Consider the following 16,272-nt stretch of genomic DNA (forward strand, 5'->3'; position numbering starts at 1 on the left):
TAGCATCAAAGGAGTGTTCCTGCTGTGGCTGCTGTTTCAAAACACATACTGAAATTTTATTTCTATTACTCCTAATTAGTGACAGTCTTTCTCTTGCTTACCTCTGTTTCCTGCCCTGCAGGTGGGCTTTAACAGACACCCTCCACCCCCCCTTCCACTGGGGTGTTGCTCTCCATGTTGCCTAGAAGGAGTGTTTGGTACAATTAACAGGCTTTTTATGGTAGTACCATTGTTTTGAGAGAGTGTTTTGGAGTATCCGTGTGCTTGGCAATTGCTGAAGCCAGCAACTGCTGAAGCAGCAGCACCTGTGACTTTCTGGAGAGAGGAGAAATGAGCTGCAGACAGATGGACTGTGCTGGGGAGCAGCAGCCAGGCTTGGCAAACCCTGGTCACTGACCGTGTTGAGGCCACGGCCGCTTCAGTGTCCTAAAACGAGGTGTCCAGGTTTCTGCTCCCATGCAGGAGGACAATCAAACCTTCTAAACGTAACAAATAACCGTGGCAGCAGACTGCAGGAGTGCCAAAAGTGGCAATGAAACAATCTGATGACTCCCAGTGGCTTGTCAGCGGTAACTAATCCTGCATGTGAGCTGACAGCACCTCCCAGCTCCGGTGGCAAGAGCTGTGCCTCCAGCCCATGCTGGTCCCTGTTCAGCCAGAACCTGGACATGGGGGTTGTCCTAGACCACCTGGATGGGAACCAGTGTCTTCTAAAACAGTGACAAGGAGGGGGTTTACCATTGGGCAAGGTAGTTCCCAGCTCTTAATTCTCTTTCAGTTAATACTATTGCAGTGTCTTCACCAGTTTAGGGGTTGTGGGCAGCACCGAGAAGGACAAGTACAGGGCAGGTCAGCCAGATTTCTAAGGCATGACATAGAGGTTCTTTTCCAACCTAAATGATTCTATGATTCTATGCTGCTGTGTCTGTACCTGAAGAAAGAATTCAGTTGTTGCTGTAATGAAAAATGGTATTTAACTTCTCTGCTTCTTCCTTGTTCCTGTTTTTCCAATGTACTTCCTTCTAGATTTCTTTATATTACTACTATCTGTTTTAGTTGATCTAATTATGTGGTCAAAATGAGCAGATGGAGAGGGATGTGCTATTCCCTAGCATGTTCTAAATGACATCAGCCCAGTGAGTTTAAGCATCAGTGCAAACAGCCGAAGCTAGAACCATAAACAATTGCTGTATCTAACACAAATGATGTGTTTCAGCCTGCTAATGGAGTGGGCATATATTAACCTCCCACCAGCATGGCAGAATTTCAGAAAGTTCATGCATATGCTGTCTTGTTGACCTGCTTAAAGAATAAGGGTATTTACTTTTATAGGTTGCTGTGAAAAGAGATGGTGCATTTGCAACAGGAGTGTTTTTGTAGATGATGTTAAAATTACTGAAACCTTTGAAAGCAAATCTACCGTTAAATATAGTAAAAATAAATTCTTGGGGGGAGGGTGGAATTAGGAGTCCCAAAGACACACAAACAGTATTATGCCAAATCAAATTTGCGTTCTTTAATTAAGGACTGCTAAGATGCAAAAGGCTAAGAAATTACCTGATTTGGGTCACTTTTAGCATCATTCATACTGAATGCTTCTATCTTAGGTGTGTAAATACCTGTTAAATAAGTCATCCTTTTTTCTAAGGTTCAGGCAAGAAGTCTATCCAGGAGTTTCAGGAAACAGGGCTGAAAAGGGACATCAAGAAGCCAAAGTAACATCAACTCTTTCATCCCTTTTGAGGGGTGCTTGTTGAACTTTTCTCCAAAGCTTGTGTAATTTCCCTGAGCAATCTCTTCTATTAATTTCAAATTTGAATCCTGCATTTCCTTTTCTGTCAGTGAAGACAATTACATAATTTGGTTTCTTCATCTTTGACATGCAGAGATCATCACCGTTTCCCACTTCTTCTGTAACTTTGAGTACTTGAAGACTGTTACAAATTTCTCTCAGCCTGGGGTGCCCATGTCTCTGCAGAGGTGTTGTTCTGGAGCCGTCTTGCCCTCATGACTGCCTTCCACCAAGGAAGACTTCAGTCAGTGCCTCCCCCAGTTTAAACAATGAAAACTTAGTAATTACGGAGAGCAAAGTGTTTTGCCATCAATTCAGCCCCCATGTTGCAGTGGTTTTATTTAGCCCATGTTTCCTCTGTTGTATCAGAGGGTACCAAAAGTTTTTTTTATTATAATCAAGATACAACCTCTCCTGGCGCTTACCCTACCTACAAGGTCTGCTTTCCTGTCAGGGAAGGAAATTGGACTGGTTTGGTACAGTTAGTGCTTGACGAATCCATGTTTCTTTTTAGTACCTGCAGACCCTTATGAAACTTAACCCAAAAGAATTAAATTAATTCAAGGGCAAAAATACCTTGATTTTCTTCTTTGTTCCCCCACATAGCTGCTTCTTTCTGGTATCCTTTAAGAAAAGATACTTACTGGTTAGCCTGGACCTCCTTCTTCCTCCCACCCTCACTTCTTTCTCAGGGGCACTGTGCTTGAACTTTTCCAGTATTCCTAGACCATACGTGAGCTCTTAAAGGTAATGTTTAATAGTTTGGAGAGAAACTGGCTGAAGCAACGTCTTCCAAGACAAATTCCATAAAGCCCAAGGAAAGTACTTGCAAAGGCAGGAATACAGAAGCTAATGTGCCCAAACAGTGGCAACTATCAAGGGTCGTGACATGCAGTGCCACAAAGAGAAATCCGTGGCAGGCAGTAGGGAAATGCAGCAGATAAAACGGAGGCTGCTCGCCTTGCAAAAGGTCACCCCTGTATGTGCTAATAAACCATATAGCCTTATTTACAGAGCAAAGGAAAGAAAGCGGTTCTCTTGCAGCTGGGGCCCTGGCAGGCATGAGGGGTCTGTTGCAGGCGAGCGGTGACGGTGCTCCCCCACCTCCTGGCTGCACCTCGGGGAGCTCATCCTGCCAGGCTGGACACTGCTACTGCCTGACTTGCACCAGGCTTTGAGGCTCGTGTACGCTCTGCCATAACCACACACGAACTCTGGGCAGTGTTGTAAGCAACACACAGCTGGGTTTTTTTGAAGAGAATTATTTAAAGTATGGGTTTTGTGGACTTCAGAGAACAGATGCACTAATAAACCATGGTGATATTCTGTGTGTATTTTAAAAGCATATTTCCATGGATAGCCAATAAAAGTTATTCCAAATTAATGTACTTGGAATTCATATTTTTAATGTTCCCTGTGGGAGTTTCAGTTCAGAAATAAAGTAGTTTTACTTAATTTTTAATCTGGCTACTGCTCTTCAGCTAGTTCAAAGTGATCAATTTATTAGACATTTTAAATGTTTAAACACAAGCCTGAGCAGCATCTTCCATGGATTTTCACAACTGGAGTATGGCAAAATGAAGTTCCAAGAAATAAATTTTTGTGTGTCAGGATATCTAATGTCTAGTACATACTAAAAAAGGCACAATAAATGTGGAATCAAGGTTCTTTACGCTAAAGTAGCTTTAGGGGAAACTGGGAATAACAACAATAAAAAGACTTATACTTGGGTGTTTTCTGAGCCTTCTCATGGCTCACCAGTGACATGTTATATACTGGAGATATTACTATATGTATACTACATATACTTCCCTATGGAGATAGGAAGCTGGGAAGGAACAACTGTACATGTCATGATCATATAGAATGGATATGAATATAATTGCCTTCTCTGCTTCAGTCAGTAGGAAATCACTCAGTCAAACTGGTGAAGAACAATCTTACCTGTCCAGTTAATGATCAAAACAAAGAAAAAGCTGTTGTGTCCAGTTGACATAAATGCTTCTGAAAACTGAGATGAACTTTAGGTTACTTATTCTGAGATAAAAGTTTCCAGTTTATCCTTCAGTAGCTAATAGGAAGTTTGCTTAATCGGAATTGTTTAATCAGTTTTACCAATCACCCACCACTCACTACCCAGGGAATAGAGCCCCTGCATGGCCTCAAAGAGGGGACTGAATTCTTCAAAGTATATGCATATTGTAGCACCAAGGATGAATTTTCCGTCGGATGTGCTTTTAGCATCTTATTTTGACATAGTTGGGTTGTATATGTACTTACTTATTTCCCCTAAACATTTTGAGTAGCCAAAATCCAATGAAAATGTTACTTTTCCCAAGAAGAAATAGCAGCCATCACTAGCTTTCCAGAAAATTTAGACTTTTCATAGGACTGTGAGGAGACAGCATGCAGTGAATTACTGCAGCTCAGGTATATGCATATAAGTTACATCTCAGACTGCAGGGGAGGTCTGCAGAGAAAGACTAATGGAGTCACTGAAAATGCTGGAGATCTACAGCTTCAGTTTCCACAGCTAAAGTTCCTCCTGCTCCCACTGCTCCTTTTTAGGAAGCTTTCCACCCAGAGGATTGCGCTTGGTGCCCACAGGGAAAATTGCATGAGAGGATCTCAGAGAGCAGGGAAGTAAAATCGTGGGGGACGGGGAGGGGAGGGACAGGGGAAGAAAGTAAAGAACATGCACAGAAAAGTTTATACATGAGAAAAATAGCCTCTATATATTTCTACAATAGATTATTTCAGCAGTTTGGCAGGTGACAGTTACTTCTTGTTTTCCTACCAAAAATGGTAGGAAAGAGTGGTATTAAGCACAGTTGTAATGTTTTAATTTATTCCTAATTAAATCTTACTGCATTCTATTTCACTTTCAAATTTTCCTGTGTTTATGGGTGATTTGCAATTCAGGCTTACTATTCATGTTTAAGTTGCTGTTTATGCATGTACTTTCTACGGTTGCTAACAAAAATTTAACTCAGATTTGATAGCACTACTTCTTCCACCATGCGCTGCAGACTGTATATACTTTCCACAGTGCTGATCTAGGGGAACCTCTGTGCTCTCCCCTTCCTCCGACCAGTGCAGTTACAAAACCCGCTATCAGTTATGAGTATGAAGCTGTGGTCCACCCAGGAAAAGTGTGTAGTTTGTTTTTAAATCTCAGATACTGTTGACTGGGTTTAGAATTCAAGCTGAAAAATCAGTAGCATCTATTTTCTTCTTTTGTGATTATAACACTGTCATGATATGTATTTTGGTCAGTGTTTTTCCTTTGGACTGTCAACTGAAGAAAACAGAAAGAATGGGGAATGGACTAAGAGGTGTGGTAGTTAAAAAAAAAAAAAAAAAGCATAGTCCTCTGTGCACGTATTTGTATGCATTTGCTTTGTCATTAATCAAACAGCAAAATGTGAGAAAACTAGACTAAATTCCAGCAGAGATTATTTCACTACCATTTGGCTGTTGGGCATCAGCTTGATAAATGTGAGTCTTTGCCTTTTGTCCTCATAGTTCTGGAATAAAACTAATTGCATTCTCTTTGAGAGGGAGAACAAATAGGAAATCAAATGCAGAAGGTCAAGAATCAGTGATCATAGCATTAGATACTGGTGGGCTTCCACATAACAACAAATGAGATTGAAGGGGTCTTTGGTTTTCAGCTGTGAAAGACTCAGCTGAAGACAGGCTCATGGTCATCTTCTTGCCAGCCCACTAACAGATGTTGTGCTTGATCATACTTTTTCACACATTCAGCTGACTGTCATGACTGTGTATTCCGGTACCAACTCTTACCCGATGTTTGCAATCCATTATACTTGGAAATACTTGGATATATTTGATGTAACGTACCCTAATGCAGCTATGGCTACTGCAGGGTGTTCAGCTAAGCCAGGGCAAATAGAGCAAAGCACATCTTAGCTGTGGATGGTAAGGTGGGTGGGAAACTGGCTGGAACATTGGGCTTAACGGGCAATGACCAGTGGCACATATCATTATAGAAGTGGAAAAATAAGTTTGACTTTGCTGGTCCAAAAAGAATGGCATGTATCACTTCAAGTGAAAGAAAATCACTATTATCAGAACAAGGCAAATGAAAGATGAACAGTACTGAATCTAACCAGCCCACCGTGGGGCGCAGGTACCTCCATTAGCTGGTTGCATACTTGTTGATATAAAGCAGAGTTAAAAACTTTATTCTGAGAGAAGCTACTCAAGACAACCAAATGTTATATATAAGCATCTAGAAGTAAAGTATATAAAACATAATATTTAAACTCTTCTTTGCAACCAGATTAGCACAGTCTGAACAATCCCCTGTATCTAAGATTAAAACAAATGTGTAATTGCATTAATACTCAGGTGGGCTCTTGGAAAAATCAGATGGAGCTAGTTTTGTCTATCTAATGCAGAACTCTGGACTTCAATGTGTCTCCATCTACCATCAGTAATTTTAACAAAAAATTGATATTGCAGTATATTCCACAGAACTAAAAATTTAGGCAGTGAGACAGACCTATTCAAGTCTGAGTTTTGCATTGCTTTCTAATCGCTACAGAAAGTTAGTTAGTTAGAGAAAAATGTCATTTTAAGAATTTAATAACATCTCTAGAGTTTTCCCCTCTGTGCTTTCTCAGGAAATACTGGATGCCACTGAGGGCCTACATCCTAAGGCAGTTCCCAACAAGGATTTCTGCTAAACAATTATGAATATTTTGCAGAACAGTTGACTTCACTTGTACACTGTGGAAAGGAATGCATGTTTGCATGTTACGGATTCTGTAGAAATAAGGGAAAACATTAATTTAAAAAGGGGAAAATCCCATTTTATATCTCATCCTGAAGACCAGGGTTGTCATTTAAACAGTATGGTGACAAAAAATGTAGCCACTGAAACTTGTGGATAAGCTGTGGCCAACTGAGTTGGGGAAAAAAAAAAAAAAAAAGAGAATTTGAGGTTCTCCCTGCACAATGCACCTCTGTCAGAGTATGCTTCTGGCGGAGTGACAGCTTATTTCGGTGGCCCAGGGGCTCATAAACATGTCTCTCCTTAATGGCCAAACATAGCTAGCCTTAGTGGCTTCCAAATCTGTGAATCAGCATTGCAGAGCAGGAGGCCATCATAAACTTGTCCATTGATTCAGATACTGATAATACATGCTTTGCATGACCAGCTCCCTCAGTACAGCTCAACCTCAATATATGGAATGATGTTTCTTACATTTACTTTAACGGCTTGCTTAAAAGCGTACTGGTGCCTCTCGGGGCTTATATTTTTCTGATTTTTTTTTTTTTTTTTTGGGTGGTGCGTGTGTTTGTGTAGACAGTGTTGTTTGGTATAATTCAACTAAATGGAGAGGAAAAATCACCTGGGGAAACCTTGTCAGATTCTGGCTAGAGGCATTTTATGACTGCAAATTTGTTGCAGAGAATCAAAGAAATGGGAGGCAGAGCATCCAGAAGCAGAATAAATTAACCTCTGTTAAATTCCATCAGGAGAGCCTGTACAGCAAAGGAAAAGCCAGGAAAGTCTGCCTTTCCTTTGAAGCTTTTCTAGAGCATATCTTTAATGATGGGTGGCTGCAACTTCTTTCCAGACGATAACGAATGTACAGATTCAAGGTTTTAAGGGCAGAGAAGATGGAGCTAAACAAAAATAAGCTCAGGGTGCCACTTGCACTGACAGTTATCTGTAAGTATTCCCCTGGGACATGAATTAAAGCACTACTCCAGGTGAGTAATGATAAAGCTAGCATTTGAAAGTGGAGTTGGGGGATGATGTTTGAGTACTTAAATCTGGAGTGACTCCAGTGGTGGGAAATGCAGAATCCTTCCTTCCACACCGTGTCAGGGGGACTGAACTATATAACAAAAGCCAGGGTCCGAACATTTGCACAAATTTAGAGAGGCACTTAGGTAAAAATGTGCAAGAAAAATGAATAGCTTGGTGAAAGCTCCTTTTTTGTCCTCCTTGTAGCAAATGTGCTTAGTAATAGGTTCATTTTAACTTGTAAAGGAATTTCTGTCAAATATAATTATGAGGGAAGACTACAACTGCAAAGGTATCAAAGCTATGTTTGCAGAAATCAGGCTTCAGAGCACTTGTAGACGGAAGATGTTTGTTCAGTTTGATTACGTATCATTTCATGGGGTTTTTTTCTTTATGAATCTTCCAGCTGTGGTATATGGTGTCTGTTTAAAGACAAGAATACTCCAGCAGGTTTTGTGGTTTGTTTTTTTTTTAAAGTCTCTGACAGCTGCATTGTGGGGTTTTTTTTTCCTCTCTCTCTGTCTTTGCTTGAAAAGAAAGGCAGGAAAGTGAGACAAAGCACAGAAATGAAGCAGTCTGTCAACACTGAAAACCTCTTAAACATAAATAATAAACTTTATTGACTAGGTAATTCTCTGATACTCTTGCTTTTTGTATTTTAACTGTTCTCACTTAAGACAGTGTTGCCTAAATACAAGGAAATTGTTTCTCTTGATATTGTTAAACTGAAAGAAGCATTACATTTGCATTAACAGACAAACAGGTTTGAAAGCATGTCAAATAATTTGAGTGCAGTTAGAAAAGCAAATGCATTTCTTCCAAGTGTCTGAAGACTAATTTCATTTATATTCAGGATAAGGCCAGGATGGTATCAAGAAATGCGTGTTAATCGCTAGTTTTACCTTTTGCATGGCATGTATGTTACATGTTGAAGGTATCCTTTCTGTTCATGAATCTTTAAGGACTTCAGTGTTATATGTAGATCAAATATTGGTACCCACTCTATACATGAATCTATTCTTATCTCTGTGTATCCCATCCCAACAATGACTCCTGGCTGATGAAGATGACTTGAGCATTATTTTAAGCACAGGGAGGAAAAAAAAGAGGTGAAATGGATTTATTTCACATTTTTGGACTGCTCAGTAGCCCACAATTCAAACATGCACTGCATAATCTAGTGAGAATTGAATGCCATTGTTTGAATGTAAGAGGAATCATCTGTTGAATTCAAATTATGAGGAACCCTGAATTGCTTTCAGCTGTCCTCACAGGTGGTTGCCATTCCTAATGATGAGTCAAGTGTCCAGGTATGTTGGCAGAGCAGGAGCAGAAATGGTGAATTGCATTTATAGGAAATCAGGTGATAACTAACAGGGGTACTTGGTGTCTTGTGTTTTGCGAGCCTGTATTGGGTTTGTGTGGCAAGGTTTTGGTAGCGGGGGGGTGTTACAGGGGTGGCTTCTGTGAGAAGCTGCTAGAAGCTTCCCCCATGTCTGACAGAGCCAATGCCAGCCGGCTCCAAGACAGACCTGCTGCTGGCCAAGGCCGAGCCCATCAGCGACGGTGGTAGTGCCTCTGGGATAACACATTTAAGAAGGGGAAGAAAGTTGCTGTGGGACAGAAACTGCGGCCGGAGAGAGGAGTGAGAACGTGAGAGAAACAACCCTGCAGACCCCCAGGTCAGTGAAGAAGGAGGGGGAGGAGATGCTCCAGGCGCCGGAGCAGAGATTCCCCTGCAGCCCCTGGGGAAGACCATGGTGAGGCAGGCTGTCCCCCTGCAGCCCAGGGAGGTCCACGGTGGAGCAGATATCCACCTGCAGCCCGGGGAGGACCCCACGCCGGAGCAGGTGGGTGCCCGAAGGAGGCTGTGACCCCGTGGGAAGCCCGCGCTGGAGCAGGCTCCTGGCAGGACCTGCGGATCTGTGGAGAGAGGAGCCCACGCTGGAGCAGGTTTTCTGGCAGGACTTGTGACCCCGTGGGGGACCCACGCTGGAGCAGTGTGCTCCTGAAGGACTGCACACCGTGGAAGGGACCCATGCTGGAGCAGTTCCTGAAGAACTGCAGCCTGTGGGAAGGACCCACGTTGGAGAAGTTCGTGAAGAACTGCAGCCTGTGGGAGGGACCCACGTTGGAGAAGTTCGTGGAGGACTGTCTCCCATGGGAGGGACCCCACGCTGGAGCAGGGGAAGAGTGTGATGAGTCCTCCCCCTGAGGAGGATGAAGCAGCAGAAATAACGTGTGATGAACTGACCATAAATCCCATTCCCCGTCCCCCTGTGCCGCTGGGGGGGGTAGGTAGAGAAGCCGGGAGTGAAGTTGTGCCCGGGAAGAAGGGAGGGGTTGAGGGAAGGTGTTCTGAGATTTGGTTTTATTTCTCATTACCTTACTCTGGTTGATTGGTAATAAATTGAGTTAATTTTCCCCAGGCTGAATCTGTTTTGTCCATGATGGTAATTGGTGAGTGATCTCTCCTGTCCTTACCTCGACCCACAAGCCCTTTGTTATATTTTCTCTCCCCTGTCCAGCTGAGGAGGGGGGAGTGATAGACCAGCTTTGGTGGGCACCTGGAGTCCAGCCAGGGTCAACCCACCACAGAGCCATAGCCAGAATGCCTCCATCATTGCTGTGCCAAGGAAAGTGCTGTTCAGATTATTTCAGAGAAACCATGTTGTGTTTGCTTTCAGGGCTAGAAGCTTTGAGCTGTTTCCATTATGTTTTAATGTCAAGTTTCCCCAGTGGAACTAGCAAGTCACACTGCTCTTGTACCCTTACCCAGTTCTCCTGTGTTGCTGGGGTGCTGTCAGCCCCCCTGGGTACTTGTGTAGATTCCAGTGGGATCTGGCCAGGGCTAAGAATGTGCAGAGGAGGGGGATGGACCTCCCCAGTGCAGGGAGATCCTCCATAACCAAAGCAGGGAGCAGAAGATTTCTCCACCCATAACTTCATATTGAATTAATGTAAGACTTGAACAGTGCAGCTAAAAAACTGCTGCTGTATTCAATAGCTTATGAATTCTATTCTTTTTCTTTGGGGAAAAAAGTCTAATTCAGTCCCTAAATGTCTGCAAGCATCACCTTGCACAGGCATCAAATCCTGATCTCCTCTAAAATTCAAATGCGATTTGCTGCGGTTCAAAGCTGCAGCGGGATGACTCGTTCCTCCACCAGACAAAACCACCATCGTGTTTTGTAGTGTCAGTACAGTGGTGTAAGTGAAGAGGATACATGAGAGAGCAGGAGGCAGGATCTATTGCTCATACTTCAAGATGTAAATCAGTCAAAGATAACTTCAGGTAAGAAAGAAACCTCTTCTCTATGTATTTAATGTCCAGCTATAAATTTATGAGGACTCTAACTCCCTCTCATGCAGCAGTATTGACTAATGTGTTTTCCCTATATACAAGTGTGCATTCATCAGTTTGTTCTGCCCACAGTATACACAGTCACAATCTTGATCACAGATGAGAACTCCCCTCTCCCAAGATTTTTTTCCAAGTACAGATTCACTTTAAAAGTTTGCAGAGGATGCTGTGGTTGTTCAAACAGCTCTATCAAGTGGTACGCTGGGTGGCCACAGAGCAGCATTCTTCGCAATCCAAAATTTCAAGAGATTGTTTCATAAGAACAAGTTCATAGTGTGGAGTGTTCTGTCTCCTCACAGGCCTTTAACATGGTAAATATGATGGGAAGGACTGTTTCTAGTTAGAGCTGAGTTCAGGTCACTTCATTTCTTGGGTAGTGCAACCACATGCTTATAAACAGATGTCTCCTGCTTATTTTTTAGGCTTTGAAAGAACAGTATTCTGGAGGCTGTGTAAGCTAAAGCTTGCATGCCTCGCAAAAGGAACTGCTGTTTTAAGAGGGTGAGAGACATTAGAAGCCTCTAATTACAGCAGTGCAAATTGTCAGTGCTTGTATAGTAGGCTATATTAAAATGTAGTTTGTGTTGGTTCGCTTTCAAGTCAAGATAACAACCTCACAGGAAACTGGGCTTTTACATCAATTAATTTAAAATTGATACGGCTCCAGTGCAGCCCGCCTTCCCTCCAGTGCAGCCTAGATAAGGAGGCACTCACCCCTTGTGCTTTCAGGCCCTCAGTGAATCCTGCCCTGGAAAGCCAAGCAAAGGCCAAGTATCAGTCATTGCTAATTCCCTGCTGCTGCTCCTGCAGGTAGCTTGTAAAGAGGATACGAAGGCTATTTAATTTCAGTGTCCTATAACAGCTTTATAATAAGCTATGTGTTTCTGTAATAATTTACTGTTTTAATTCTATTACATTGTTCAGGCTAAAAAGATAAGAAATAAAAATCTTATAGGCATATTTCGCTTTAGTACTTGGCAATTTTAAAGCTGAGAGAACAGGATAGGAGGGGCACAAAAAGATAAAATAATTGAACTAAATCTCACTGGCTTGAACCATGACTGCGGAGGCGGGTGAACCCATGGAACCATTAAACATTTTGACACCACACATGGCGCTAAAAATAACTTCCCACCACGTGTGAAATTCTTGCAGTACAAAGTGAAACAGTGGCATGAATAATGGGTAGCAGGCCCTCGAAAGGGTCTTTATGATTTTGTAGCTGTAGCTTGGTGAGCTGCAGTCTTGCTCCTTCAGGTTCCTCAGCCTGCGATGGGAACCGGATGGCACTATGCTAGGGATTAACAGACTGGGTTTTTTTCATGGAGGTCTTCTGCCCTCTCACTCCTCCAGTTTGGCAGTGGGTAGGGCTAACAAGCGGGCAGCCTGAGGTGATGCGGTTACCGCTGAAAGGCTCGAGCCCTTCTGGGATGCAGCAGGATTTCCGAAAGCTGCCGTAACTGCCATGCTGTGCGTCAACAAGCCATAAACTGCGACTTTGCAATGGGATGTTTATTCAGTGTTGTGTAACTGCAAGGAGAAAGTTAACAATGGAAGAAATTGCTACTTAGTTCATTAATACTGTAGCTGGCTTTAAAAAAAAACACCAAAAATTAAAAAGTAGTTGGCATAGACTGCAGGATTTACTAATCAGTATGTCAGTTCATTCCCAAATGCCTCATATATCTCAAGTTATTTTTGTCCAGCTGTCTCCTGCATGTCCAGCTTGAACAGTCAGAAATAAAAACAAAATTCAGTGCGTTAGCAGTGCCCTGCTGGGACTTACTCAGGTAAGGATCTTCTAAAGACATGTAAATGGGGTGGAGGGGAACAGCTAATGTAGATATGGGAAGATATTCAATGCCTTTTACTAAAGCTGAGAAAATACCTGCTGGTGGGCCACACGCAGCATAGTTTCCTTTGTAAACTGGTTTTGAAAAATTCAAAGACTGTGTTAAAGATCCTTTACTGTAACTGTGCAGTAAGGGCTTCATAATCTATATCCAGTTATGATATTCAAAAACTGCTTAACTCTACAGTTGATAGGACTTCTGCATATGAGAAGTTAAGCACACGCTCACGTGCTAGAATAGTTTCCCTGCACTGGAGACCCCCCCAAGTGTATTTGAGCACAGAAATTGTTCCCTGTGTGTGAGCAGTTACGTTGCAAAGAGGACAACCCCATCAGATGGGACTGGGGTTTGTTTCGTGGTTGGATTAGGAAGGACAAAGATGTGAGTTTATCAAGTCATAGAGGTGTTCAGTATCACAATAAGAAGCATAAGGAATGGGGAATTAAGAAAAGATAATGAGACTAGGATATTTAAAACTTTCAACCAACCAGGCCTTGCCTCTGAGACTTTGCACTATTTACCTGTGATGCTCATGGGCGGGGGGAGCTAAAGGAGAAGAGAGCTATCAGAGCTCAATCTTCTCTGGCAATTTGGGTTCAACAGCTTCTCATGCCCTCCTCCTGGCTTATGCTGCTGCTGTCTGTGCCAGCCAAGCTGGGGAAGGGGTTGGGCGTAGGGTCCCTGTCCTCCTTGGCTCTGTCATGCTTGCCAGCACGTACCCTCCTTGCAAGTGTACTTGCTAGGGCGTCAAAGACTGATGAAATCCAATCAAGAATGCAGCAAAATCACTCAAAAGATACCTGCTGACAGCAGGAAGCTCTTGATTACACTGTTAATGAGCATACTGCTCAGGGTTTTTGTCCATTTTGCTTTTGTTTTGCTCTTTCCTTGTTTAATGCCCGTTCACCATGGGCATTAGGAGCTGGACCACAAATGTAGGCATTTGTAACAAACCTGAGGGTCTCGGGTATGTTTTTGCTAGAGAGGAAACAACAAATGCTTATGTTCTTTTGAAGTAGCTCATCTGAGCTTTGAGCAATCGGAGAGATTTCTCTTGGCAGGCACAAAAAGGACTCTAGCTTTAAGTCACAGCAGAGAGATGGTCGTGCAGAGGAGACTGCTGGCCACCTGAGCCACAGCTTCTGCTTGCCCACAGACCTGCTTGATGAGCAAGGTGAATGCTGCTGAGCTGCTGGCTCCTCTCCCCAGGCTCCTTGCTGCCCTGTGTTATTCCCAAAGTCCTTTCCCATCCCTCCCGACCAACACAGGTACCTGAGCTGCCTTCTCCTCTCTGATGGAAAACCAGTTTTGCAAGTTTCTGGAGCTTTTTTCAAATTGGTTACCAGCTGTGACCTGAGTGGACATATTAAAAAAGAGTTTGCCGCCTCGAGAGCAGACTTCCATTACCGCAGGCTCATCTGGGACGAAGCTCATAGCAGCAGAAAGCCAAGGGTCAGTACGTTAAAGCAGAATGCAATAATACATTCAGTTGGTAGGCTATCTTGATTTCCATATAAATGCAAAGAATTACATTTGACTGTGCGCCTTTCAGGCATGTAAAACACTAATGGTAAAATAATTTTTGTCACTTACTTTATGTTTTGATTTAGTTATTTAATAAATCGAATTCTCTCTGGCATTCTTGCCATTCTGCTACACCAGTCCTGCTACACCAATATGTAAGCAGGGATAATTTTAATTGGAATTAATGACTACCGATGGCATTTACACAGGTCCTTGGATTTAAGTGCTAGCAAGCTAAATCTTGGAAACCTGAATTCCTAAAACCATCAGAGATGTTTAAAATGCCCTGTACTGCAAACTAATATTAATCTACAGTTCAGTCTGTTGTTCTGAGCTGCAAAGGATCCATAACTCCTCTTCCTTATATCCTTAGCCTGGCCAACAGTTGTACCTTGTACCACTAAACCTACTTCTAACAAAAGAGATTTTGTTGGTCATAACATGCTGTCAGAGCCTGCTTTTTTGTTTCAGCCATTTTCCAGCTCTGGAAATGGCATGGTTTGTCCTAAACTCCTGTGGTACCTAGAGGTTCCCGGCAATCAAGGCACCATCCTGGCTTTACTTCTAGCAAGCTTTATGACAAAAGTAATGATAGATTTCTGATTTCCCTTTAAATAATTCTTACATTTGGTCCTGTATTATTAATGAGTACAGAGTGACATCCTAGAAGGTGGTATATTTACCATGTTACCGTATTCTTATTTCTTATAAATGAGAAAGGAGCATAGATCACAGGCTACTACGCACAAACAAATGAACTACAATTCAGGAGGAAAAATCATAAATTGTAGCAACCTTTCTCCTTTGCCAGAGCACTGCTGGGATAGTGGTGGATGGGGGAATTTGGGCGTCTGCTGATCCCATCCGGAGCAGGCGTTGAGCTATGTGCGGCTGATACAGCAAGGAGGTTTCCTATGGCAGGGAGCTGCTGGGACTGCTCCGGACAGACCCTGGTGCTGCCCCAGCTCAATGCAGCGGGTGCCCCTGGGGCATGGCGCTTGGGTTTGTGTGCAGGTGCAGCCCTTTTGGACCGCGCACCCCGTGAGGATGGCTGTGATGGCAGGCAGGGCAGGGCCAGCGGTAGCGGAGGCAGATGGAGGCTGCGTGGAAGTCGGAGACTTTTAATTTCTTGTATGTGGAGTCTGCTACGGTCTGTTTGTGCACTGTGGTGACAAGAAACATCAGTGAGTGTACAGCTAAAACTGGTACATGGAAAACAGCAGGTGATAACTTGCAGGAAACAGGCAGAAAGATATAACTGTCAGGATGAGCGTTATCTGCTATGTAAAGCAGTACCTCTCCCCAGCGACCACATTGGCAGGACAGGACTGCCAAGGCAGTTCTCAGCCTTAACAAATGATTTCCTACTAACGGTTCTTATCTTGTATTAGTGGCTTTTATTATCCTGTAAGTGTTTCTCCTCTGTAACAGAAGCAAGCTGACTTTCCATAGATAATGCTGATGTGAGTAATGCATCTGTGGGTGGGACGTGCCCATGCTCTGAATGCCAAGCAATGGTTCCCTCTCTGGCGGAACTCAAGATGCCATTTTATTGGGATGCTGCCTTGTGTGTTTGTCACTATGCAGAACAGTAGTCAAAAAGCAAGTTTTCTAGCTAGTGGGGAGTTCTCAAAAAAGAAGCAAACCTCACCCTGCCCCCTCCCCAGTTTCCAGAGCACGAAGGCTTCCAGGAAATGTTTGCTTTGGGAGTACCAACAAACACTTTCCAAAATGAAATACGCTCCCAAGGCTTCTGAGCCACAAAACTCAGCTAGTTGCCAGCTTCTCTGCTACTACTTCTCAAACTTTCTCTTAATTTCATTGGTCCTGGTTCAGCTTCTAGTATATAATCCAAACCAGTCACATCAACAGTATAATAAATCTTTTCTTATGGCTAAAATTCTTTTTCTACTGCCTTGTTCCCAGAAGAAACTGCTGCTGTCGTGACAACTAAATA

This window comes from Aquila chrysaetos, chromosome 11 (genome assembly GCF_900496995.4).
Source record: "Aquila chrysaetos chrysaetos chromosome 11, bAquChr1.4, whole genome shotgun sequence".
Classification (NCBI taxonomy): domain Eukaryota; kingdom Metazoa; phylum Chordata; class Aves; order Accipitriformes; family Accipitridae; genus Aquila; species Aquila chrysaetos.